Genomic DNA, 24,413 nt, shown 5'->3' on the forward strand with positions numbered 1-24,413 from the left:
CCAGGAGTTAATGACAGCATCCGCCACCACCCCTTCTTCCAGCACATTGACTGGGTCGCCATGGAATCCCTTGGGATGGAGCCCCCATACTTCCCTGTAAGTATAAAACAGAACTTCCATGAGCTACTCATTGCTGGTCAGCAGATAATGTATAAGTGCCAAACACATACATGGGGTGTGGATTAAGGGATCGGCTCTGTCTATATAGACAGCCATTATGTCAGCATGCAATAGGCTGACAGGGTCACTAATTAGACAGTGTCTAGGATAGACAGGGTGAAACGTTTCACTGACAAATTGTCAAGTTTTAGTCATTTTAGCCCTACTCCACCCCCTAATGCCTAACCCTAACTATACACCCCAGTGTCTAAGCCTAACTCTCCCCTTCTGCAGCCTGACCCTGACCTTAATCCTAACTGCCCCCTAGTGCCTAACCCTAACTGTCCTCTTCTGCAGACTAACCCTGACCTTAATCCTAACCCTACCTGAGAGAGCTTAATAAGATTTGGCACATGATGGGCCTTTTCTTACACATGAATTACATGGGATTTATCACACATAATCTCGGAGAGCTGCAGGCAGGGGGTGTATGAATTGAAAAATACTATTCAAAAGATCAGGTGGCTGCTGATTGGCTGAAAGAGATCTCTCAGCCAAACAGTGGCCACTTTTGAATAGGATTTTTCAATTCTCCTTGCCACCTGCTGCACCCTGCTCATCGCACCCAGGATTTTCTGCTGACTGCTGCACATAAGATGTATTTTATGCGCAGCCCGTCCGAGCTCTGATCCGATGCGCACGGGACTGCGCATCGGATCCGATCGGATGTCAGAGACAATCTGCTGGATCCTCTGGCCCAAATCGCGTAACATATGGGGGCCTTAACAGTGTAAAGTTCCCTAACACAGTTATTCTTGTGCTCAGGGTTACATAAAAATCACTGACAAAGACATATTTTTAGTTTTCTTTCTAGCAGGGGACACACAAGTAGAAAGGACATAATTACTATGTTACCAATACTTTCTTATTGCCCCAGATGTGAGCTCCGTTACATCTTCTGACATTTTTCTAATATAATTGATAATCCTGCGCCTCATAATAAGCTGACAAGGAGACAAAGTGGACTATAGAGCACAGGTTACACTTTCCATAGTGAGCTTCTGGAATGTCATTTTCCTCTCTGCACTTCTAGAGTATATAGATGTCTCTTGATAGCACAGAGTAGACGAACACCTGTAATTGCACCATAGCGACCTCACATCTACTGTAATGCTGTGGTTATATATATATATATATATATGGTCTGAGCGACACCTTTATACATTTATGCAACATTTATGCCACTGCCTTTAGCTTTATATATAGGCATTTTCTTAGGGTCTATAATGGAAACTACTATAAATAACCTTTACATAAAGAAGTTTGCTAAATGCCTCTGTCTGTCTTACACAGTCCTATGGTAGCTGTAATAATCACTGATATACACTGTTACTTCTTATTTCTGTAGGCATTCTTTCCACCCTCTGCCTCCAGTAATAACCATCTAGAACTAATGGAGGCAGAAGAGGCCAATTACCCACCAATTACAGCGGCGGAGCAGGCAAATTTTACGGGTTTCTCGTCAATTACCTCCAGCTGGAGAAGCTTCCCAAATCCACCTGGTCTAAATACATCTAGTGAGGCAGAGGCACTGCTGGATGCGACCATGCCAGGTTCTGCATGTAAGTACATTATATCTTCATTTTTCTTATTATTTTTAACCATGTTTAATTGAAGACTTCAACTTTAAATGGGGACATGATAAAGAAAGAAAAATGGACCTAGATCTGGGTATAGCAGTATTATACAAACCAATAATACATGTTCAGAATGGGGCGTACACCCGGGGTGATTTCAGGTTATTCTCTAAGTGATCTCACTAGAAAATGCCCCTACATTTGCTGGTGAATTTTATTTCCAGCACTACATTATCTATGCGGCATCTAATATACATAGATGGTACGTACAGCAAAAGGATTAATCAGTGTATTGGAATATATGTATGATAGTAGTAATGCAGAGAACTCAGTGTACATATATCCCTATGGAGCGAAGGAGAAACAAACTGAGTTTTCTGCATTATTACTATACTGTAGGGTGGGGGAATTCTGTGATTCTCTTGCCTTGTTTAGCCCCTACCTTGCCTATACTAGCCCCTACCTTGCCTGAACTAGCCCCTCCCTTGCCTGAACTAGCCCCTCCCTTGCAAGCACTTGCAATGGACCAATGAGTTCATTTGAGCAACTTGCCAGTTCTGTGTACCACATATTTATTTCCTACCTGCTATTCATTATGATCACCCTGGCCCTGATTCGCAGCCGTGCAGGGGGAGGGGGGGGTACGCAGGCACTGCGAATGAAGTTTGGTCCACACGCAACACTGTGAAATTCATTTCATGGGGACCAGAATAAGGTCTTTACTGAGAACCTGTAAAAGAAAGATCCGTAAGCAGGGAAGAGATTTTGCAACCTCTCTGTAACTAAAGATACTCAGTCTGTACCCCTTCTGTCTCATTTACATATTATCTCCTGTAAATGCAGCCAGCCAACAATTACTTACAAACACTCTGCCCCATCCACCATTTCCCATTAAGATGTGGCTCCTCCCCATAGAACCCCTGATGTGCAGGTCCAGGTGCTTACTCAACAAATATCTCAACAAATATATATATTATGCTATTTTGTATCTATTTTGTATCTTTTTATAAATGTGACCAGAATGCACATGGTGTAATAGGTACAATGCACTTTTGTTATCATATAGAACATCAGCTGAAATACAGAAGGTAAGAGGATGGATGTCAACAGGTAAGATATGAAGTCGTGTGATCTACAGTGGCAAAGGCTACACAACGGTCAGGTAGTATGAGACCTTTGTATTTGGTGGTGACGCTGGTAAGAGCAGTTTGGGAATAGGATGCCGAAGGAGGCAGAAAGGTGGTGGTGGTGGCAAAGAAAGGAGAGGAATGTGATGAAGAAAGCAGGCGGTGGCAGCAAAGAGAGGAGGTGACAGGGAATGAGACGCAGAATATAGGCGGTGGCAGCATAGAAAGGAGAGGAGAGGATGGGGAATGAGACGCATTAAGCAGGCGGTGGCAGTAAATAGGGGAGAAGAGGTGACAGAATGGGATAAAAAATGCCGGCGGTGGCAGTAGAGAGAAGGTGACGGAAGAGATGAAGCAGGCGGTGGCAGAAAAAAATTAAAATTATAAAATTAAGCATATAAATTATAAGAAATTATAGTGAAAAGATATAGTAGAGTGAGATATAGAGTGAATAAATAAATAGATAGTGGATTAATAGATATATAGGGGAATGCGATAAAGAAAGCAGGCGGTGGAGGTTGAGAGAAGAGAGGAGGTGACGGAAGAGAGGAAGCAGGCGGTGGCAGAAAAATATGTAAATTTACATTTGAAAAAAATTTTAAGCATAGAAATTATAAGAAATTATAGTGAAAAATTATAGTAGAGTGAGATATATAGTGATATATAGAGTGAATAAATAAATATATAGTGGATGAATAGATAGATAGAGGAATGCGATAAAGAAAGCAGGCGGTGGAGGTTGAGAGAAGAGAGGAGGTGATGGAAGAGATGAAGCAGGCGGTGGCAGCAAAAAAAATGTAAGCATATAAATTATAAGAAATTATAGTGAAAAGATATAGTAGAGTGAGATATATAGTAAGATATAGAGTGAATAAATAAATAGATAGTGGATGAATAGAGGAATGTGATAAAGAAAGCAGGCGGTGGAGGTTGAGAGAAGAGAGGAGGTGACGGAAGAGATGAAGCAGGCGGTGGCAGCAAAAAAAATTTAAGCATATAAATTATAAGAAATTATAGTGAAAAGATATAGTAGAGTGAGATATAGAGTGAATAAATAAATAGATAGTGGATTAATAGATATATAGGGGAATGCGATAAAGAAAGCAGGCGGTGGAGGTTGAGAGAAGAGAGGAGGTGACGGAAGAGATGAAGCAGGCGGTGGCAGAAAAATATGTAAATTTACATTTGAAAAAAATTTTAAGCATAGAAATTATAAGAAATTATAGTGAAAAATTATAGTAGAGTGAGATATATAGTGATATATAGAGTGAATAAATAAATATATAGTGGATGAATAGATAGATAGGGGAATGCGATAAAGAAAGCAGGCGGTGGAGGTTGAGAGAAGAGAGGAGGTGATGGAAGAGATGAAGCAGGCGCTGGCAGCAAAAAATTTTTTTAAGCATATAAATTATAACAAATTATAGTGAAAAGATATAGTACAGTGAGATATATAGTGAGATATAGAGTGAATAAATAAATAGATAGTGGATTAATAGATATATAGGGGAATGCGATAAAGAAAGCAGGCGGTGGAGGTTGAGAGAAGAGAGGAGATGACGGAAGAGATGAAGCAGGCGGTGGCAGAAAAATATGTAAATTTACATTTGAAAACATTTTTAAGCATAGAAATTATAAGAAATTATAGTGAAAAATTATAGTAGAGTGAGATATATAGTGATATATAGAGTGAATAAATAAATATATAGTGGATGAATAGATAGATAGGGGAATGCGATAAAGAAAGCAGGCGGTGGAGGTTGAGAGAAGAGAGGAGGTGATGGAAGAGATGAAGCAGGCGCTGGCAGCAAAAAAAATTTTTAAGCATATAAATTATAACAAATTATAGTGAAAAGATATAGTACAGTGAGATATATAGTGAGATATAGAGTGAATAAATAAATAGATAGTGGATGAATAGAGGAATGCGATAAAGAAAGCAGGCGGTGGAGGTTGAGAGAAGAGAGGAGGTGATGGAAGAGATGAAGCAGGCGGTGGCAGCAAAAAAAATGTAAGCATATAAATTATAAGAAATTATAGTGAAAAGATATAGTAGAGTGAGATATATAGTAAGATATAGAGTGAATAAATAAATAGATAGTGGATGAATAGAGGAATGCGATAAAGAAAGCAGGCGGTGGAGGTTGAGAGAAGAGAGGAGGTGATGGAAGAGATGAAGCAGGCGGTGGCAGCAAAAAAAATTTAAGCATATAAATTATAAGAAATTATAGTGAAAACATATAGTAGAGTGAGATATATAGTAAGATATAGAGTGCATAAATAAATAGATAGTGGATAAATAGATAGATAGGGGAATGCGATAAACAAAGCAGGCGGTGGAGGTTGAGAGATGAGAGGAGGTGACGGAAGAGATGAAGCAGGCGGTGGCACAAAAAATGTTAAATTTAAATTTGAAATTTTTTTTAAGCATATGAGTTACAAGAAATTATAGCGAAATGATATAGTAGAGTGAGATATATATAGTGAGATAGAAAGTGGATAAATAAATAGATAGTGGATGAATAGATAGATAGGGGAATGCGATAAAGAAAGCAGGTGGTGGAGATTGAGAGAAGAAAGGCGTTGACGGAAGAGATGAAGCAGGCGGTGGAAGCAAAAGAAAATTTTAGCATAAAAGTTATAAGAAATTATAGTGAAGACATATATTAGAGTGAGATGTCTAGTGAGAGAGAGATTGGATAAATAAATAGATGGTGGATGAATAGATAGATATCTAGTGGGTAAATAGATAGATAGATAGTGGATGAATAGATAGATAGTGGGTAGATAGACAGACAGATAATGGGTAGATAGATAGTGGGTAGGGGAGTGCGATAAAGAAAGCAGGCGGTGGAGGTTGAGAGAAGAGAGGACGTGATGTGGAAAAGGAAGAAAGCAGGCGGTGGCAGCATAGACAGTAGGTGGCAGGGGATCGGACACAGGAAGCAGATGGTGACATCAAAGAGTGGAGGTGACGGTGAATAGGACACAGAAAACATACAGTGTCAAGCATAGACAGTAGATGAAGGGGAATAGGATGTAGGAAACAGGTGGTGGCAGTAGAGAGAGGAGGTGACAGAATGGGATGAAGAAAGCAGGTGGTGGCAGCAGACAGTAGGTGAAGGGGAGTGGGACACAGGAAGCACGCAGTGGCAGTAAAGAGGAGAGTAGGTAATTAAATTGGATGTAGAGAGCAGACCGTGGCAGCAGAGAGAAGAGAGGAGGTGATGGGGACAGGGATGAAGCAGGCGGTGGCAGCAGGTTTCATATTTTTGTGTCAGTTTATTTTTTCATAATACAACAACACAATAAAGGCGTGTGATGGTCTGGCTAGAGGGGGAAACGGATGGAGGCCAGGTTTTTTTTCTTCATTTCAATAATTTTGTGATGTTGTTTTATGAAAAAAAAAATCAACACAAAACATGCCTAGAAAGGGGCAGTGGTGGCAGAGAGAGAAGGTGATGGGAAACTGGATGCAGAAAGTAGGGCGCAGCAGCAGAAAGAACAGAGGAAGACATAGGGAATAGGATGCAGAAAGCAGGTGGTGGCAGCAGAGACAGTAGGTGACAGGGAATGGGACACAGGAAGCAGGCAGTGACAGCAGAGAGAGGAGAGGAGGTGATGGAATGGAATGAAGAAAGCAGGCGGTGGCAGCAGAGATACTAGGTGAAGGGGAATGGTACGCAGACTACAGGCAGTGGCAGCATTTAAATGAGTGTCATCTACAGTGGCAAAGGCTACACACAGGTCAAGTAGTATAAGACCTTTGTATTTGATGGTGACGCTGGTAAGAGCATTTTGGGAATAGGATGCAGAAGGAGGCATAAAGCAGGTGGTGGTGGCAAAGAAAGGAGAGGAATGGGATGAAGAAAGCAGGACGTTTCAGCAAAAGAGAGGAGGCGACAGGGAATGAGACACAGAATATAGGCGGTGGCAGCACAGAAAGGAGAGGCAAGGATGGGGCATGAGATGCAGGAAGCAGGCGGTGGCAGTAAATAGAGGAGGTGACAGAATGGGATGAAAAATACAGGCGTGGCAGTAGAGAGAAAAGGAGGTGATGGAAGAGATGAAGCAGGCGGTGGCAGAAAAAAATGTAAATTTACATTTGAATTGTTTTTTAAGCATATACTGTAAGTTATAAGACATTAAAGTGAAAATATATAGTAGAGTGAGATATATAGTGAGATAGAGAATGGATAAATAAGTAGATGGATTGGATTAATAGATAGATAGATAGGGGAATGCGATAAAGAAAGCAGGCGGTGGAGGTTGAGAGAAGAGTAGAGGTGACGGAAGAGATGAAGCAGGCTGTGGCAGCAAAAGAAAATGTAAGCATAAAAGTTATAAGAAATTATAGTGAAGACATATATATTAGAGTGAGATGTCTAGTGAGAGAGAGAGAGAGAGGATAAATAAATAGATGGTGGATGAATAGATAGATAGATATCTAGTGGGTAAATAGATAGATAGTGGATGAATAGATAGATAGTGGGTAGATAGACAGACAGACAGATAATGGGTAGATAGATAGTGGGTAGGGGAGTACGATAAAGAAAGCAGGCGGTGGAGGTTGAGAGAAGAGAGGACGTGATGTGGAAAAGGAAGAAAGCAGGCGGTGGCAGCAGAGACAGTAGGTGGCAGGGGATGGGACACAGGAAGCAGATGGTGGCAGCAAAGAGTGGAGGTGACGGTGAATAGGACACAGAAAACAAAAAGTGGCAGCATAGACAGTAGGTGAAGGGGAATAGGATGTAGTAAACAGGTGGTGGCAGTAGTGAGAGGAGGTGACAGAATGGGATGAAGAAAGCAGGCGTTGGCAGCAGACAGTAGGTGAAGGGGAGTGGGAAGCAGGAAGCACACAGTGGCAGTAAAGAGGAGAGTAGGTGATTAAATTGGATGTAAAGAGCAGGCCGTGGCAGCAGAGAGAAGAGAGGAGGTGATGGGGACAGGGATGAAGCAGGTGGTGGCAGCAGGTTTCATATTTTTGTGTCAGTTTATTTTTTCATAATACAACAACACAATAAAGGCGTGTGATGGTCTGGCTAGAGGGGGAAACGGATGGAGGCCAGGTTTTTTTTTCTTCATTTCAATAATTTTGTGATGTTGTATTATGAAAAAAAAACTCAACACAAAACATGCCTAGAAAGGAGCAGTGGTGGCAGAGAGAGAAGGTGATGGGAAACTGGATGCAGAAAGTAGGGCGCAGCAGCAGAAAGAACAGAGGACGACATAGGGAATAGGATGCAGAAAGCAGGTGGTGGCAGCAGAGACAGTAGGTGACAGGGAATGGGACACAGGAAGCAGGCAGTGACAGCAGAGAGAGGAGAGGAGGTGATGGAATGGAATGAAGAAAGCAGGCGGTGGCAGCAGAGACACTAGGTGAAGGGGAATGGTACACAGACAACAGGCAGTGGCAGCATTTGAATGAGTGTCATCTACAGTGGCAAAGGCTACACACAGGTCAAGTAGTATAAGACCTTTGTATTTGATGGTGACGCTGGTAAGAGCATTTTGGGAATAGGATGCAGAAGGAGGCATAAAGCAGGTGGTGGTGGCAAAGAAAGGAGAGGAATGGGATGAAGAAAGCAGGACGTTTCAGCAAAAGAGAGGAGGCGACAGGGAATGAGACACAGAATATAGGCGGTGGCAGCACAGAAAGGAGAGGCAAGGATGGGGAATGAGACGCAGGAAGCAGGCGGTGTAAGTAAATAGAGGAGGTGACAGAATGGGATGAAAAATACAGGCGTCGCAGTAGAGAGAAAAGGAGGTGATGGAAGAGATGAAGCAGGCGGTGGCAGAAAAAAATGTAAATTTACATTTGAATTTTTTTTAAGCATATAAGTTATAAGAAATTAAAGTGAAAATATATAGTAGAGTGAGATATATAGTGAGATAGAGAGTGGATAAATAAGTAGATAGTGGATTAATAGATAGATAGTGAGTAGATAGATAGACAGGTAGATGATAGATAGATAGACAGATAGATAGTGGGTAGATAGATAGATAGGGGAATGCGATAAAGAAAGCAGGCGGTGGAGGTTGAGAAAAGAGAGGACGTGATGTGGAAAGGTATGAAGAAAGCAGGCGGTGGCAGCAGAGACAGTAGGTGGCAGGGGATGGGACACAGGAAGCAGATGGTGGCAGCAAAGAGTGGAGGTGACGGTGAATGGGACACAGAAAACAAACGGTGGCAGCAGAGACAGTAGGTGAAGGGGAATAGGATGTAGGAAACAGGTGGTGGCAGTAGAGAGAGGAGGTGAAGGGAAACTGGATGCAGAAAGTAGGGCGCCGCAGCAGAAAGAACAGAGGAAGACATAGGGAATAGGATGCAGAAAGCAGGTGGTGGCAGCAGAGACAGTAGGTGACAGGGAATGGGACACAGGAAGCAGACAGTGACAGCAGAGAGAGGAGAGGAGATATATAGTGAGATAGAGAGTGGATAAATAAGTAGATGTATTGGATTAATAGATAGATAGATAGGGGAATGCGATAAAGAAAGCAGGCGGTGGAGGTTGAGAGAAGAGTAGAGGTGACGGAAGAGATGAAGCAGGCTGTGGCAGCAAAAGAAAATGTAAGCATAAAAGTTATAAGAAATTATAGTGAAAACATATATATTAGAGTGAGATGTCTAGTGAGAGAGAGGATAAATAAATAGATGGTGGATGAATAGATAGATAGATATCTAGTGGGTAAATAGATAGATAGTGGATGAATAGATAGATAGTGGGTAGATAGACAGACAGACAGATAATGGGTAGATAGATAGTGGGTAGGGGAGTACGATAAAGAAAGCAGGTGGTGGAGGTTGAGAGAAGAGAGGACGTGATGTGGAAAAGGAAGAAAGCAGGCGGTGGCAGCAGAGACAGTAGGTGGCAGGGGATGGGACACAGGAAGCAGATGGTGGCAGCAAAGAGTGGAGGTGACGGTGAATAGGACACAGAAAACAAAAAGTGGCAGCATAGACAGTAGGTGAAGGGGAATAGTATGTAGGAAACAGGTGGTGGCAGTAGTGAGAGGAGGTGACAGAATGGGATGAAGAAAGCAGGCGTTGGCAGCAGACAGTAGGTGAAGGGGAGTGGGACGCAGGAAGCACACAGTGGCAGTAAAGAGGAGAGTAGGTGATTAAATTGGATGTAAAGAGCAGGCCGTGGCAGCAGAGAGAAGAGAGGAGGTGATGGGGACAGGGATGAAGCAGGTGGTGGCAGCAGGTTTCATATTTTTGTGTCAGTTTATTTTTTCATAATACAACAACACAATATAGGCGTGTGATGGTCTGGCTAGAGGGGGAAACAGATGGAGGCCAGGTTTTTTTTTCTTCATTTCAATAATTTTGTGATGTTGTATTATGAAAAAAAAAACTCAACACAAAACATGCCTAGAAAGGAGCAGTGGTGGCAGAGAGAGAAGGTGATGGGAAACTGGATGCAGAAAGTAGGGCGCAGCAGCAGAAAGAACAGAGGAAGACATAGGGAATAGGATGCAGAAAGCAGGTGGTGGCAGCAGAGACAGTAGGTGACAGGGAATGGGACACAGGAAGCAGGCAGTGACAGCAGAGAGAGGAGAGGAGGTGATGGAATGGAATGAAGAAAGCAGGCGGTGGCAGCAGAGACACTAGGTGAAGGGGAATGGTACGCAGACTACAGGCAGTGGCAGGATTTGAATGAGTGTCATCTACAGTGGCAAAGGCTACACACAGGTCAAGTAGTATAAGACCTTTGTATTTGATGGTGACGCTGGTAAGAGCATTTTGGGAATAGGATGCAGAAGGAGGCATAAAGCAGGTGGTGGTGGCAAAGAAAGGAGAGGAATGGGATGAAGAAAGCAGGACGTTTCAGCAAAAGAGAGGAGGCGACAGGGAATGAGACACAGAATATAGGCGGTGGCAGCACAGAAAGGAGAGGCAAGGATGGGGAATGAGACGCAGGAAGCAGGCGGTGTAAGTAAATAGAGGAGGTGACAGAATGACATGAAAAATACAGGCGTGGCAGTAGAGAGAAAAGGAGGTGATGGAAGAGATGAAGCAGGCGGTGGCAGAAAAAAATGTAAATTTACATTTGAATTTTTTTTTAAGCATATAAGTTCTAAGAAATTAAAGTGAAAAGATATAGTAGAGTGAGATATATAGTGAGATAGAGAGTGGATAAATAAGTAGATAGTGGATTAATAGATAGATAGATAGATAGATAGATAGATAGATAGGGGGATGCGATAAAGAAAGCAGGCGGTGGAGGTTGAGAGAAGAGTACAGGTGACGGAAGAGATGAAGCAGGCTGTGGCAGCAAAAGAAAATTTAAGCATAAAAGTTATAAGAAATTATAGTGAAGACATATATATTAGAGGGAGATATATACTGAGATAGAGAGTGAATAAATAAATAGATAGTGGATGAATAGATAGATAGTGAGTAGATAGACAGGTAGATGATAGATAGATAGATAGATAGTGGGTAGATAGATAGATAGATAGATAGATAGGGGAATGCGATAAAGAAAGCAGGCGGTGGAGGTTGAGAGAAGAGAGGACGTGATGTGGAAAGGTATGAAGAAAGCAGGCGGTGGTAGCAGAGACAGTAGATGGCAGGGGATGGGACACAGGAAGCAGATAGTGGCAGCAAAGAGTGGAGGTGACGGTGAATGGGACACAGAAAACAAACGGTGGCAGCAGAGACAGTAGGTGAAGGGGAATAGGATGTAGGAAACAGGTGGTGGCAGTAGAGAGAGGAGGTGACAGAATGGGATGAAGAAAGCAGGCGGTGGCAGCAGACAGTAGGTGAAGGGGAGTGGGACGCAGGAAGCAGGCAGTGGCAGTAAAGAGGAGAGTAGGTGATTAAATTGGATGTAGGGAGCAGGCCGTGGCAGCAAAGAGAAGAGAGGAGGTGATGGGGACAGGGATGAAGCAGGCGTTGGCAGCAGGTTTCAAATTTTTGTGTCAGTTTATTTTTTCATAATACAACAACACAATAAAGGCGTGTGATGGTCTGGCTAGAGGGGGAAACGGATGGAGGCCAGGTTTTTTTTTTCTTCATTTCAATAATTTTGTGATGTTGTATTATGAAAAAAAAACTCAACACAAAACATGTCTAGAAAGGGGCAGTGGTGGCAGAGAGAGAAGGTGATGGGAAACTGGATGCAGAAAGTAGGGCGCAGCAGCAGAAAGAACAGAGGAAGACATAGGGAATAGGATGCAGAAAGCAGGTGGTGGCAGCAGAGACAGTAGGTGACAGGGAATGGGACACAGGAAGCAGGCAGTGACAGCAGAGAGAGGAGAGGAGGTGATGGAATGGAATGAAGAAAGCAGGCGGTGGCAGCAGAGATACTAGGTGAAGGGGAATGGTACGCAGACTACAGGCAGTGGCAGCATTTAAATGAGTGTCATCTACAGTGACAAAGGCTACACACAGGTCAAGTAGTATAAGACCTTTGTATTTGATGGTGACGCTGGTAAGAGCATTTTGGGAATAGGATGCAGAAGGAGGCATAAAGCAGGTGGTGGTGGCAAAGAAAGGAGAGGAATGGGATGAAGAAAGCAGGCGGTTGCAGCAAAAGAGAGAAGGCGACGGGGAATGAAACACAGAATATAGGCGGTGGCAGTATAGAAAGGAGAGGCGAGGATGTGAATTGAGACGCAGGAAGCAGGCGGTGGCAGTAAATAGAGGAGAGGACGTGACAGAATGGGATGAAAAATGCAGGCGTGGCAGTAGAGAGAAGAGAGGAGGTGACAGGGAAAGAGATGAAGCAGGCAGTGGCAACAACAATTTAAAATGTACATTTTAACAATATTTTAAATCATATAAGTTATAAGAAATGAAAGTGAAAATATACAAAATCAAATATACAAGTCAAGAAATCAACATACATTTGAATACTTTTGTGTTAGTTTACCTGTTATAGGAGAGGTGATGGGGAACAGGATAAAGAAAGCAGGCGGTGGAGGTTGAGAGAAGAGAGGAGGTGATGGGTAAAGGGATGAAGCAGGAGGTGGCAGCAAAGACAGGAGGTCTAATATTTTTGCGTCAGTTTATTTTTTCATGATACAACACCACAATAAAGGCACTTGATGGTCTGGCTAGAGGGGACGATTGGAGGCCAATTTTTTTTTTTTTTTTACATTTTAATAATTTTGTGATGTTGTATTATGAGAAAAAACACAAAACATGGCTAGAAAGGGGCAGTGGTGGCAGAGAGGAGGTGATGGGAAATGGGACACAGGAAGCAGGCGGTGGCAGTAGAGAGACGAGAGAGGGTGACGGAATGGGATGAAGAAAGCAGCCAGTGGCAGGAGAGACATTAGGTTAAGGGAAATGGGATGCAGGAAGCATGTGGTGGAGGCCAGGTTATTTTTATTTTAATACTTTGTGATGTATTATGAAAAAATAAACTAACAAAAAAACATGGATAGAGAGAAGCCGGTGGAGATTGGAAAAATGGATGAAGAAAGTAGGTGGCGGTAGCAGAAAGCGTAGAGAAAGAGATAGGGAAAAGGATGCATAAAGCAGGCCAAGGCAGCAGAGATAGTAGGTCAGGTGGAATGGGACGCAGGTAGCAGGCGCTGACAGCAGAGAAAGGATGTGACGGAATGGGACACAGGTGGTGGCAGCAAAGAGTAGAGGTGATGGTGAATGGGACACAGAATACAGACGGTGGCAGCAAAGACAGTGGGTGAAGTGGAATAGGATGCAGGAAGCAGGCAGTGGAAGTACAGAGAGAAGAGGAGGTGATGGAATGGGATGAAAAAGCAGGCGGTGGCAGCAAAGACAGTAAGTGACAGGGAATGGGACGCAGGAAGGAGGCAGTGTCAGAAAAGAGAGGAGGTGATGGTAAATGGGACATAGAATACAGATGGTGGCAGTAGAGACAGTAGGTGAAGGGGAGTGTGATGCAGGAAGCAGGCAGTGGTAGTAAAGAGAGGAGAGTAGGTGACAGAATGGTATGTAGAGATCAGACAGTGGCAGCAGAGAGAAGAAAGGAGGTGATGGGGAAAGGGATGAAGCAGGCGGTGGCAGCAGAGACAGGCGGTCGAATATTTCGTGCCGGACGGGGTCCCGACAGTCGGGATCCCGACAGGCATTCACCCGACGTCGAGATCTCGACGGTCAAAACACAGACAGCCGGGGTCCACAACCCGCATAGAGGGAGAATAGAATAGGTGGCTCGCGTAGCGAGCCCGCAAGGGGCTTTGTTGCGCTCGCCATGCTGTCTGGGTCCGGCCAGTTGGGATCCCGTCGTCGGGATCCCGACTGTCGGAGCCCTAAACCACACCAGAATATTTTTGTGTCAGTATATTTTTTCATGATACAACAACACAATAAAGGCGTGTGATGGTCTGGCTAGAGGGGACGGTTGGAGGCCAGGTTTTTTTTTTACATTTTAATATTTTTGTGATGTTATATTATGAAAAAATAAACAAACACAAAACATGTCTAGAAAGGGGCAGTGGTGGCAGAGAGAGAAGGTGATGGGAAACTGGATGCAGAAAGTAGGGCGCAGCAGCAGAAAGAACAGAGGAAGACATAGGGAATAGGATGCAGAAAGCAGGTGGTGGCAGCAGAGACAGTAGGTGACAGGGAATGGGACACAGGAAGCAGACAGTGACAGCAGAGAGAGGAGAGGAGGTGATGGAATGGAATGAAGAAAGCAGGCGGTGGCAGCAGAGATACTAGGTGAAGGGGAATGGTACGCAGACTACAGGCAGTGGCAGCATTTAAATGAGTGTCATCTACAGTGGCAAAGGCTACACACAGGTCAAGTAGTATAAGACCTTTGTATTTGATGGTGACGCTGGTAAGAGCATTTTGGGAATAGGATGCAGAAGGAGGCATAAAGCAGGTGGTGGTGGCATAGAAAGGAGAGGAATGGGATGAAGAAAGCAGGACGTTTCAGCAAAAGAGAGGAGGCGACAGGGAATGAGACACAGAATATAGGCGGTGGCAGCACAGAAAGGAGAGGCGAGGATGGGGAATGAGACGCAGGAAGCAGGCGGTGGCAGTAAATAGAGGAGGTGACAGAATGAGATGAAAAATACAGGTGTGGCAGTAGAGAGAAAAGGAGGTGATGGAAGAGATGAAGCAGGCGGTGGCAGAAAAAAATGTAAATTTACATATGAATTTTTTTTTAAGCAAATAAGTTATAAGAAATTAAAGTGAAAAGATATAGTAGAGTGAGATATATAGTGAGATAGAGAGTGGATAAATAAGTAGATAGTGGATTAATAGATAGATAGATAGGGGAATGCGATAAAGAAAGCAGGCGGTGGAGGTTGAGAGAAGAGTAGAGGTGACGGAAGAGATGAAGCAGGCTGCGGCAGCAAAAGAAAATTTAAGCATAAAAGTTATAAGAAATTATAGTGAAGACATATATATTAGAGGGAGATATATACTGAGATAGAGAGTGAATAAATAAATAGATAGTGGATGAATAGATAAATAGATATCTAGTGGGTAAATAGATAGATAGATAGTGGATGAATAGATAGATAGTGAGTAGATAGATAGATAGACAGGTAGATGATAGTTAGATAGATAGATAGTGGGTGGGTAGATAGATAGGGGAATGCGATAAAGAAAGCAGGCGGTGGAGGTTGAGAGAAGAGAGGACGTGATGTGGAAAGGTATGAAGAAAGCAGGCGGTGGCAGCAGAGACAGTAGGTGGCAGGGGATGGGACACAGGAAGCAGATGGTGGCAGCAAAGAGTGGAGGTGACGGTGAATGGGACACAGAAAAAAAACGGTGGCAGCATAGACAGTAGGTGAAGGGGAATAGGATGTAGGAAACAGGTGGTGGCAGTAGAGAGAGGAGGTGACAGAATGGGATGAAGAAAGCAGGTGGTGGCAGCAGACAGTAGGTGAAGGGGAGTGGGACGCAGGAAGCAGGCAGTGGCAGTAAAGAGGAGAGTAGGTGACTAAATGAGATGTAGAGAGTGTCAGCGCAGGGGTATTTTGTGTTCCCGGCTGTGACCGTGGTGGACCAGTGGAGGGCGCTGGATAGTTAAACGCTGGAGGTCTGATGACGGACATAAACAGGGGGATCAGGGCACAGCAAACCAGAGTGTTGGCGGAGACCAGAAACAGGGGCGCGGAGTCTAACCTGCCAGCGGTATTCACCAGGGAGCCCCGCAAGGAGCTTTGGACTTAGCTGCGTCTGACAGGCAGGTCGCGGCCCCCTGCCCTGGTCCTCTGGATGCAGGCTGGGGTGATGACACTTGAACTTGGAGAGCTCAATGAGGGAAGTGCAATCTGGGAATTGCTGGGGATGTCGACGTGAGATGTCGACCGTGGTGTCGACAGATGAGGGAAGGCCCCCGGGGTACTTGCTGGAAGTATAGGACAGATGATGTAGTCACTATGAGAGCTGCAGGGAGTAGACAACCCCGGAGTCGACAGAGTCTGTCGGCAGTTTTCAGGACCAGGTGGAAAAGTCACTGATGGGCTGAAAAGCCAAATGATGTTTGTAGCGGAAAACCGGCTACTCAACTGCAGGGATGGAATCGCAGGAGTCTTCTGGAGATGGAGAGAACCAGGTAGGTATCGCAGGTGCAGGGGTACCCTGGAGATAGAGACACAGGAGAACCTGGGGATCTCAGAGCCTTGGAAACTTCTCTGACACAGGAGATTCTGGGAACAGGTAAGCAATTGTTCAAGGCAAGGAATGAAGGCCCAGGGCCTGAGTTATATCCCCCTTGCCTTTCTGTGATTGGCTGCCAGCCGCAGCACTAATCAACACTGGGGAAAGACAGACACACCTGATTACTGCACAGGTGTGTGTGGGTCAGGGATCAGGCTGCAGAACTCAGGGAAGTTCACTGGAGACTTAATCACTGGGAATGCAGGGCAGCTGCAGCAGCAGCAGCTAGGAGCAAACAGGCATAGAAACCTCAGAAACTGACTGAACCAAGTCAGGTTCATGACAGTACCTCCCCCTTTAGGGGTGGACTCCGAACACCCCAATGAACTTGGCAGTGACGGGAGGATCGGGCCCTTGAGGCTAGGACTCCACTATAGCTTAAGTTGCATCTAGTAAGATAGCCAGGGGCTTTTGGATAGCAACTTGTAGAATTCAATTTAATTTTTTCCTGAGGCAAAACATGGTTTTCATCTTCGGAACAGGTGGACCATCCATCATTGACAAAAACTGATTTTACTGGAATATCTTCCTGGAGAAAAACATGGTCGGGAGGGATAGATCCTCCCGGGAAGGGAGTTTCATCATGAACTGGGTCATAATCAGAATCTGAGTCCAATTCTAATGGACGCATATGATCCTTTCTCTTGGAAGTATCAGTTAGAAAGTCCTGTAAATAATGTAAAGCAGAAGAACCAATACAGATTGCAGACTCTGAATGATCAGTATACTTCTCTTTAGGGACAGAAGTGATGTTAGCTGGTACATCCATGGGACTAGAATTTCTTAAAGGACCTGCAGAAGGACAGAGTGAAATTACACCCATCTTTAAGTCAAGGGACCGGGGTTTAGAAATATCTTTATCTCTGGAGATATGATGACTCTTAATATATGGATCCTGGAGAGCCTGGTCTTGTTCAAGTTTAGATACTCCAGAAAATTGAGAACGCTGATATACACTGGGACAGGCAGAGTCCGGGCTGGAACCGGAACGGACTGAATCCGGACATTCAGATGGTCCATCTTGGACCTGGACTACACAGGGTGTAGACATAATGGCACAGGAAGAAGGCTGACCTGGAGTAAATGGCTTGGGTGCCATTTCTGGAACTGGAGAAACAGATACAGATGTTTTAGAAGTATTATGCATAAGAGCACTGCGGCATTGAGGCTTGTCACCCTTCCTGGATGTACAGAGGTTACAGTCTCTAATAAGGTGACTAGCACTACCACAATAGAAGCATAAGTGGAGCTGTCTGCGACGGTGACGTTCAGCTTCCGAGCATTTGGGATGTGAGTATCTCCTGACTTTGTCTTCATACTGCATGGAAGAGAGTGGATTATTTCTAAGTGAGGAAATAACAGGGGATTGTTTCATTGCAGTGGGTCGAGCAGAACTTCTTGCGGTAACTTGTGTACTCTGAAGAATCTCTGGTATTAACATTATTATAGTGGACAGAAGACTTTGCAGCTGTTCCAACAAGCTATGAAAAACACTCAGAGGCTCAGAATCCCTTTGACAAGGGAACTGGGAAATCCGTGGACAATTCATGGGTGACTGGGGACAGGAAACTGGAACAACCGGAGTTGACTTGGAACATGGACTAGAAGTACCCAGGAATTGCTGGAGATCGTCCAAACAGGAAGTGGCAGCAGGTGATGCAAAATTTTTTTGGACAGTCGACGCAGGAGGTGTCAACGACTGCTGTATAGTGTCCAATCGAGTGGATACTCCCTGGAGACTCTTCGTTATCCACTGCTGAGTGGCTTCTTGGATCTTCATACGGGCGGAGACATCTGGAAGAGCCGCTGGTCCCACACTTGGGTCGTGAGCCGAGTCCATCGGCCTTGAACAAACTGTCAGCGCAGGGGTATTTTGTGTTCCCGGCTGTGACCGTGGTGGATCAGTGGAGGGCGCTGGATAGTTAAACGCTGGAGGTCTGATGACGGACATAAACAGGGGGATCAGGGCACAGCAAACCAGAGTGTTGGCGGAGACCAGAAACAGGGGCGCGGAGTCTAACCTGCCAGCGGTATTCACCAGGGAGCCCCGCAAGGAGCTTTGGACTTAGCTGCGTCTGACAGGCAGGTCGCGGCCCCCTGCCCTGGTCCTCTGGATGCAGGCTGGGGTGATGACACTTGAACTTGGAGAGCTCAATGAGGGAAGTGCAATCTGGGAATTGCTGGGGATGTCGACGTGAGATGTCGACCGTGGTGTCGACAGATGAGGGAAGGCCCCCGGGGTACTTGCTGGAAGTATAGGACAGATGATGTAGTCACTATGAGAGCTGCAGGGAGTAGACAACCCCGGAGTCGACAGAGTCTGTCGGCAGTTTTCAGGACCAGGTGGAAAAGTCACTGATGGGCTGAAATGCCAAATGATGTTTGTAGCGGAAAACCGGCTACTCAACTGCAGGGATGGAATCGCAGGAGTCTTCTGGAGATGGAGAGAACCAGGTAGGTATCGCAGGTGCAGGGGTACCCTGGAGATAGAGACACAGGAGAACCTGGGGATCTCAGAGCCTTGGAAACTTCTCTGACACAGGAGATTCTGGGAACAGGTAAGCAATTGTTCAAGGCAAGGAATGAAGGCCCAGGGCCTGAGTTATATCCCCCTTGCCTTTCTGTGATTGGCTGCCAGCCGCAGCACTAATCAACACTGGGGAAAGACAGACACACCTGATTACTGCACAGGTGTGTGTGGGTCAGGGATCAGGCTGCAGAACTCAGGGAAGTTCACTGGAGACTTAATCACTGGGAATGCAGGGCAGCTGCAGCAGCAGCAGCTAGGAGCAAACAGGCATAGAAACCTCAGAAACTGACTGAACCAAGTCAGGTTCATGACAGAGAGCAGGCCGTGGCAGCACAGAGAAGAGAGGAGGTGACATACCCTCCAACATCTGAAGGGCAGAAATCGGTACACATTCGGGAAAGGGGTGTGGCCACGGGTTAAAGTGGGCGGGGTCAAAGCTGAAGTGGGCGTGGTCACACCCCCTTTCCGAATGTGTACTATGCCTCTTTTTTTTTTAAGAGGACCCCCACCCTGCAAAGAGCCCTTAGGATTGGCAGCTCTGCACATGTTGGGAGGGACAGGAGCTCTGACAGATCACACCACCTCCCCATCTGCAGGCTCACACAGATACCATACTACATGCACAGATGTGTGATTGCATGTATGTATGTCTGTGATCTGCCTTAATGAAGGCAGCATGGATGCTGGTGGCTCCCAGGTGACTGTCATATGCACCATTGCAGCAGCAGGTGTATGCAGGGGGGAGGATGTTTTGGGGACACTCGTTGTGTGGCTGGGGACTGTGGACATTGCCACTGATCAGGCAATGCGTGTGTGCCGGGGCTCAGCCTGTGGAGGCATTACTAGGACAGATCTGTGGGCAATGCATCAGATACAGGGAAGCCCACAATGATTGCCAGACACTGTGTGTGTGTTACCTCACAGCTGCTGCTCCGTCCTGACTCCTGTGTGTGAGGCAGCGAGCAGACTGGGGAAGCTGTCAGTCCCTCCCCTGCTTCCTGACACTTATGGTAGCGGCCTCTACTTCAGCCTGGCTCACTCAGCCAGGGCCTCCCTTCTGGTGCCCCTGCTACACGGCCAGCAGCATCAAGGCAAGCACCAAAAGATACGTGTGACAGACTGTGTGAGCAGGGGGAGGCGGGTCCTGCGCGTCCCTGCAGGGCACCTTGGGAGATGAAGTCTTCCTGCCCAGCCACTCCCCCCTCTCAACTAATGCTGCCGGAAAAGCAGCAGATAGAACAGAACTATAAAACTACAACTCCCAGAGTCAGGTGGCGGCTATCAAAAAATCGGTACATCGGTACACATTGATTTTTGCCGGTACAGACCGCTAAAAAGCGGTACTGTACCGGCAGAATTGGTACAGTTGGAGGGTATGAGGTGATGGGGACAGGGATGAAGCAGGCGGTGGCAGCAGGTTTCATATTTTTGTGTCAGTTTATGTTTTCATAATACAACAACACAATAAAGGCGTGTGATGGTCTGGCTAGAGGGGGAACGGATGGAGGCCAGGTTTTTTTTTCTTCATTTCAATAATTTTGTGATGTTGTATTATGGAAAAAACCCCAACACAAAACATGGCTAGAAAGGGGCAGTGGTGGCAGAAAGAGAAGGTGATTGGAAACTGTATGCAGAAAGTAGGGGGCAGCAGCAGAAAGCATAGAGGAAGACATAGGGAATAGGATGCAGAAAGCAGGTGGTGGTAGCAGAGACAGTAGGTGACAGGGAATGGGACACAGGAAGCAGGCAGTGACAGCAGAGAGGAGAGGAGGCGATGGAATGGAATGAAGAAAGCAGGCGGTAACAGCAGAGACACTAGGTTAAGGGGAATGGTACACAGACTACAGGCAGTGGAAGCATTTAAATGAGTGTCATCTACAGTGGCAAAGGCTACACACAGGTCAAGTAGTATAAGACCTTTGTATTTGATGTTGACGCTGGTAAGAGCAGTTTGGGAATAGGATGCAGAAGGAGGCATAAAGCAGGTGGTGGTGGCAAAGAAAGGAGAGGAATGGGATGAAGAAAGCAGGCGGTTGCAGCAAAAGAGAGAAGGCGACGGGGAATGAAACACAGAATATAGGCGGTGGCAGTATAGAAAGGAGAGGCGAGGATGTGAATTGAGACGCAGGAAGCAGGCGGTGGCAGTAAATAGAGGAGAGGACGTGACAGAATGGGATGAAAAATGCAGGCGTGGCAGTAGAGAAGAGAGGAGGTGACAGGCAAAGAGATGAACCAGGCAGTGGCAACAAAAATTTAAAATGTACATTTTAACAATATTTTAAATCATATAAGTTATAAGAAATGAAAGTGAAAATATACAAAATCAAATATACAAGTCAAGAAATGAACATACATTTGAATACTTTTGTGTTAGTTTACCTGTTATAGGAGAGGTGATGGGGAACAGGATAAAGAAAGCAGGCGGTGGAGGTTGAGAGAAGAGAGGAGGTGATGGGTAAAGGGATGAAGCAGGAGGTGGCAGCAAAGACAGGAGGTCTAATATTTTTGCGTCAGTTTATTTTTTCATGATACAACACCACAATAAAGGCACTTGATGGTCTGGCTAGAGGGGACGATTGGAGGCCAATTTTTTTTTTTTTTACATTTTAATAATTTTGTGATGTTGTATTATGAGAAAAAACACAAAACATGGCTAGAAAGGGGCAGTGGTGGCAGAGAGAGGAGGTGATGGGAAATGGGACACAGGAAGCAGGCGGTGGCAGTAGAGAGACGAGAGAGGGTGACAGAATGGGATGAAGAAAGCAGCCAGTGGCAGGAGAGACATTAGGTTAAGGGAAGTGGGATGCAGGAAGCATGTGGTGGAGGCCAGGTTATTTTTATTTTAATACTTTGTGATGTATTATGAAAAAATAAACTAACAAAAAAACATGGATAGAGAGAAGCCGGTGGAGATTGGAAAAATGGATGAAGAAAGTAGGTGGCGGTAGCAGAAAGCGTAGAGAAAGAGATAGGGAAAAGGATGCATAAAGCAGGCCAAGGCAGCAGAGATAGTAGGTCAGGTAGAATGGGACGCAGGTAGCAGGCGCTGACAGCAGAGAAAGGATGTGACGGAATGGGACACAGGTGGTGGCAGCAAAGAGTAGAGGTGATGGTGAATGGGACACAGAATACAGACGGTGGCAGCAAAGACAGTGGGTGAAGTGGAATAGGATGCAGGAAGCAGGCAGTGGAAGTACAGAGAGAAGAGGAGGTGATGGAATGGGATGAAAAAGCAGGCGGTGGCAGCAAAGACAGTAAGTGACAGGGAATGGGACGCAGGAAGGAGGCAGTGTCAGAAAAGAGAGGAGGTGATGGTAAATGGGACATAGAATACAGATGGTGGCAGTAGAGACAGTAGGTGAAGGGGAGTGTGATGCAGGAAGCAGGCAGTGGTAGTAAAGAGAGGAGAGTAGGTGACAGAATGGTATGTAGAGATCAGACAGTGGCAGCAGAGAGAAGAAAGGAGGTGATGGGGAAAGGGATGAAGCAGGCGGTGGCAGCAGAGACAGGCGGTCGAATATTTCGTGCCGGACGGGGTCCCGACAGTCGGGATCCCGACAGGCATTCACCCGACGTCGAGATCTCGACGGTCAAAACACAGACAGCCGGGGTCCACAACCCGCATAGAGGGAGAATAGAATAGGTGGCTCGCGTAGCGAGCCCGCAAGGGGCTTTGTTGCGCTCGCCATGCTGTCTGGGTCCGGCCAGTTGGGATCCCGTCGTCGGGATCCCGACTGTCGGAGCCCTAAACCACACCAGAATATTTTTGTGTCAGTATATTTTTTCATGATACAACAACACAATAAAGGCGTGTGATGGTCTGGCTAGAGGGGACGGTTGGAGGCCAGGTTTTTTTTTTACATTTTAATATTTTTGTGATGTTATATTATGAAAAAATAAACAAACACAAAACATGGCAAGAAAGGGGTAGTGGTGGCAGAGAGAGGAGGTGATGGGAAACTGGATGTAGAAAGTAAGTGGCAGCAACAGAAAGCGTAGAGGAAGAGATAGGGAATGGGATGCAGAAAGCAGGCAATGGCACCATAGAGGAGAGTAGGGGAATGGGATGCAGAAAGCAGGTGGTGGCGGTAAAGAGAGGATACATGTCAGGGAATGAAATGCAGAAAGCAGTTGGTGGCGGCAGAGCGAGGATAGGTGTTAGTGAATAGTGAATGCAGAAAGTAGACGTGGTGGCATAAAGGAGAGGAGGAGAATGGGATGCAGAAAACAGGTGGTAGCAGCAGAGAGAGGAGGTGAAGAGGAATGGGAGGCAGAAAGCAGGCAGTAATAGCAGAGAGAGGAGGAGAGGAGAAATGGGATTCAGAAATGAAGGCAGTGGTGGCAGAAAGAGGAGAATGGGAGGTTGGCGGCTGTTTCTATTTTGTTTACAATTTAAATTTTTTGGTACTCTTTACCTAGAAGGGCGCCCATCGCGGTGATCGCGGGCATCGCGGGTAGTACATTAACGGCACCCGCGATCACCGCGATTTCCCTTAGGGTTCAATGTTAAATTTAGTGGTGACCGCGATTTTCCATTCAATGCTTCAATGCCCGCGATTTGGACATAGGAATCAATGTTAAATGGGCTACAGAGCCCAAATAGGCACAATTAACCCTTAAATGTCCCCCCAAATTTTTAACGCCACCCCACGATCCACGCCAACCCGAAGCGTGGCAAGCGTAGCGAGCCCGCGAGGGGCGGCGGTACGCGTCCTCCGACCTTTTCATGCCCTACTATCCACGTCGGCGTGGAGTTGAGAATAGAATAGTGTGGCGAGCGCAGCGAGCCACCGAGGCCCGAAGCGTGGCGAGCGCAGCGAGGGGACGCGGATACCTTCACAGTTATACGCGTCCCCTCGCGGGCTTCAAAGGTGTCCGTGGCGACTGTGAAGTCCGCGAAGGGACGCGTTTACCTGTGAAGGTATCCGCGTGCGCTCGCCACGCTTCGGGCCTCGGTGGCTCGCTGCGCTCGCCACACTATTCTATTCTCAACTCCACGCCGACGTGGATAGTAGGGCATGAAAAGGTCGGAGGACGCGTACCGCCGCCCCTCGCGGGCTCGCTGCGCTCGCCACGCTTCGGGTTGGCGTGGATCGTGGGGTGGCGTTAAAAATTTATGGGGACATTTAAGGGTTAATTGTGCCTATTTGCCCATTTAACATTGATTCCTATGTCCAAATCGCGGGCATTGAGGCATTTTACATTAAAATCGCGGTCAATCAGACTTTTTAACATTGTTCCCTATGGGAAAATCGCGGTCATCGCGGGCACCCGATTTTTATGTACCCGCGATTTACCCGCGATGACCGCGATTTTTTACCCCCGACGCCCGCGATTCCAATCGCGGGCGCCGTTCTAGGTAAAGAGTACCCATTTTTTTTTATTGTTTTGATACAACAACA

The 24,413-nt window shown here is 45.8% G+C and overlaps 1 long non-coding RNA gene across 1 annotated transcript; it reads right to left on the bottom strand.

The window, feature by feature from the left end:
- LOC146027127 (uncharacterized) lies at positions 1–20,185 on the bottom strand. The gene is made up of 3 exons (XR_014454689.1): positions 19,929–20,185; positions 2,320–2,466; positions 1–94 (listed from the first exon to the last, which is right to left on the bottom strand). It is a non-coding gene; the product is annotated as an uncharacterized LOC146027127 (long non-coding RNA).
- Positions 20,186–24,413: the final 4,228 nt, after the last annotated feature.

The sequence above is a fragment of the Crinia signifera genome, chromosome 8 (assembly GCF_055691185.1).
Source record: "Crinia signifera chromosome 8, ASM5569118v1, whole genome shotgun sequence".
Taxonomy (NCBI): domain Eukaryota; kingdom Metazoa; phylum Chordata; class Amphibia; order Anura; family Myobatrachidae; genus Crinia; species Crinia signifera.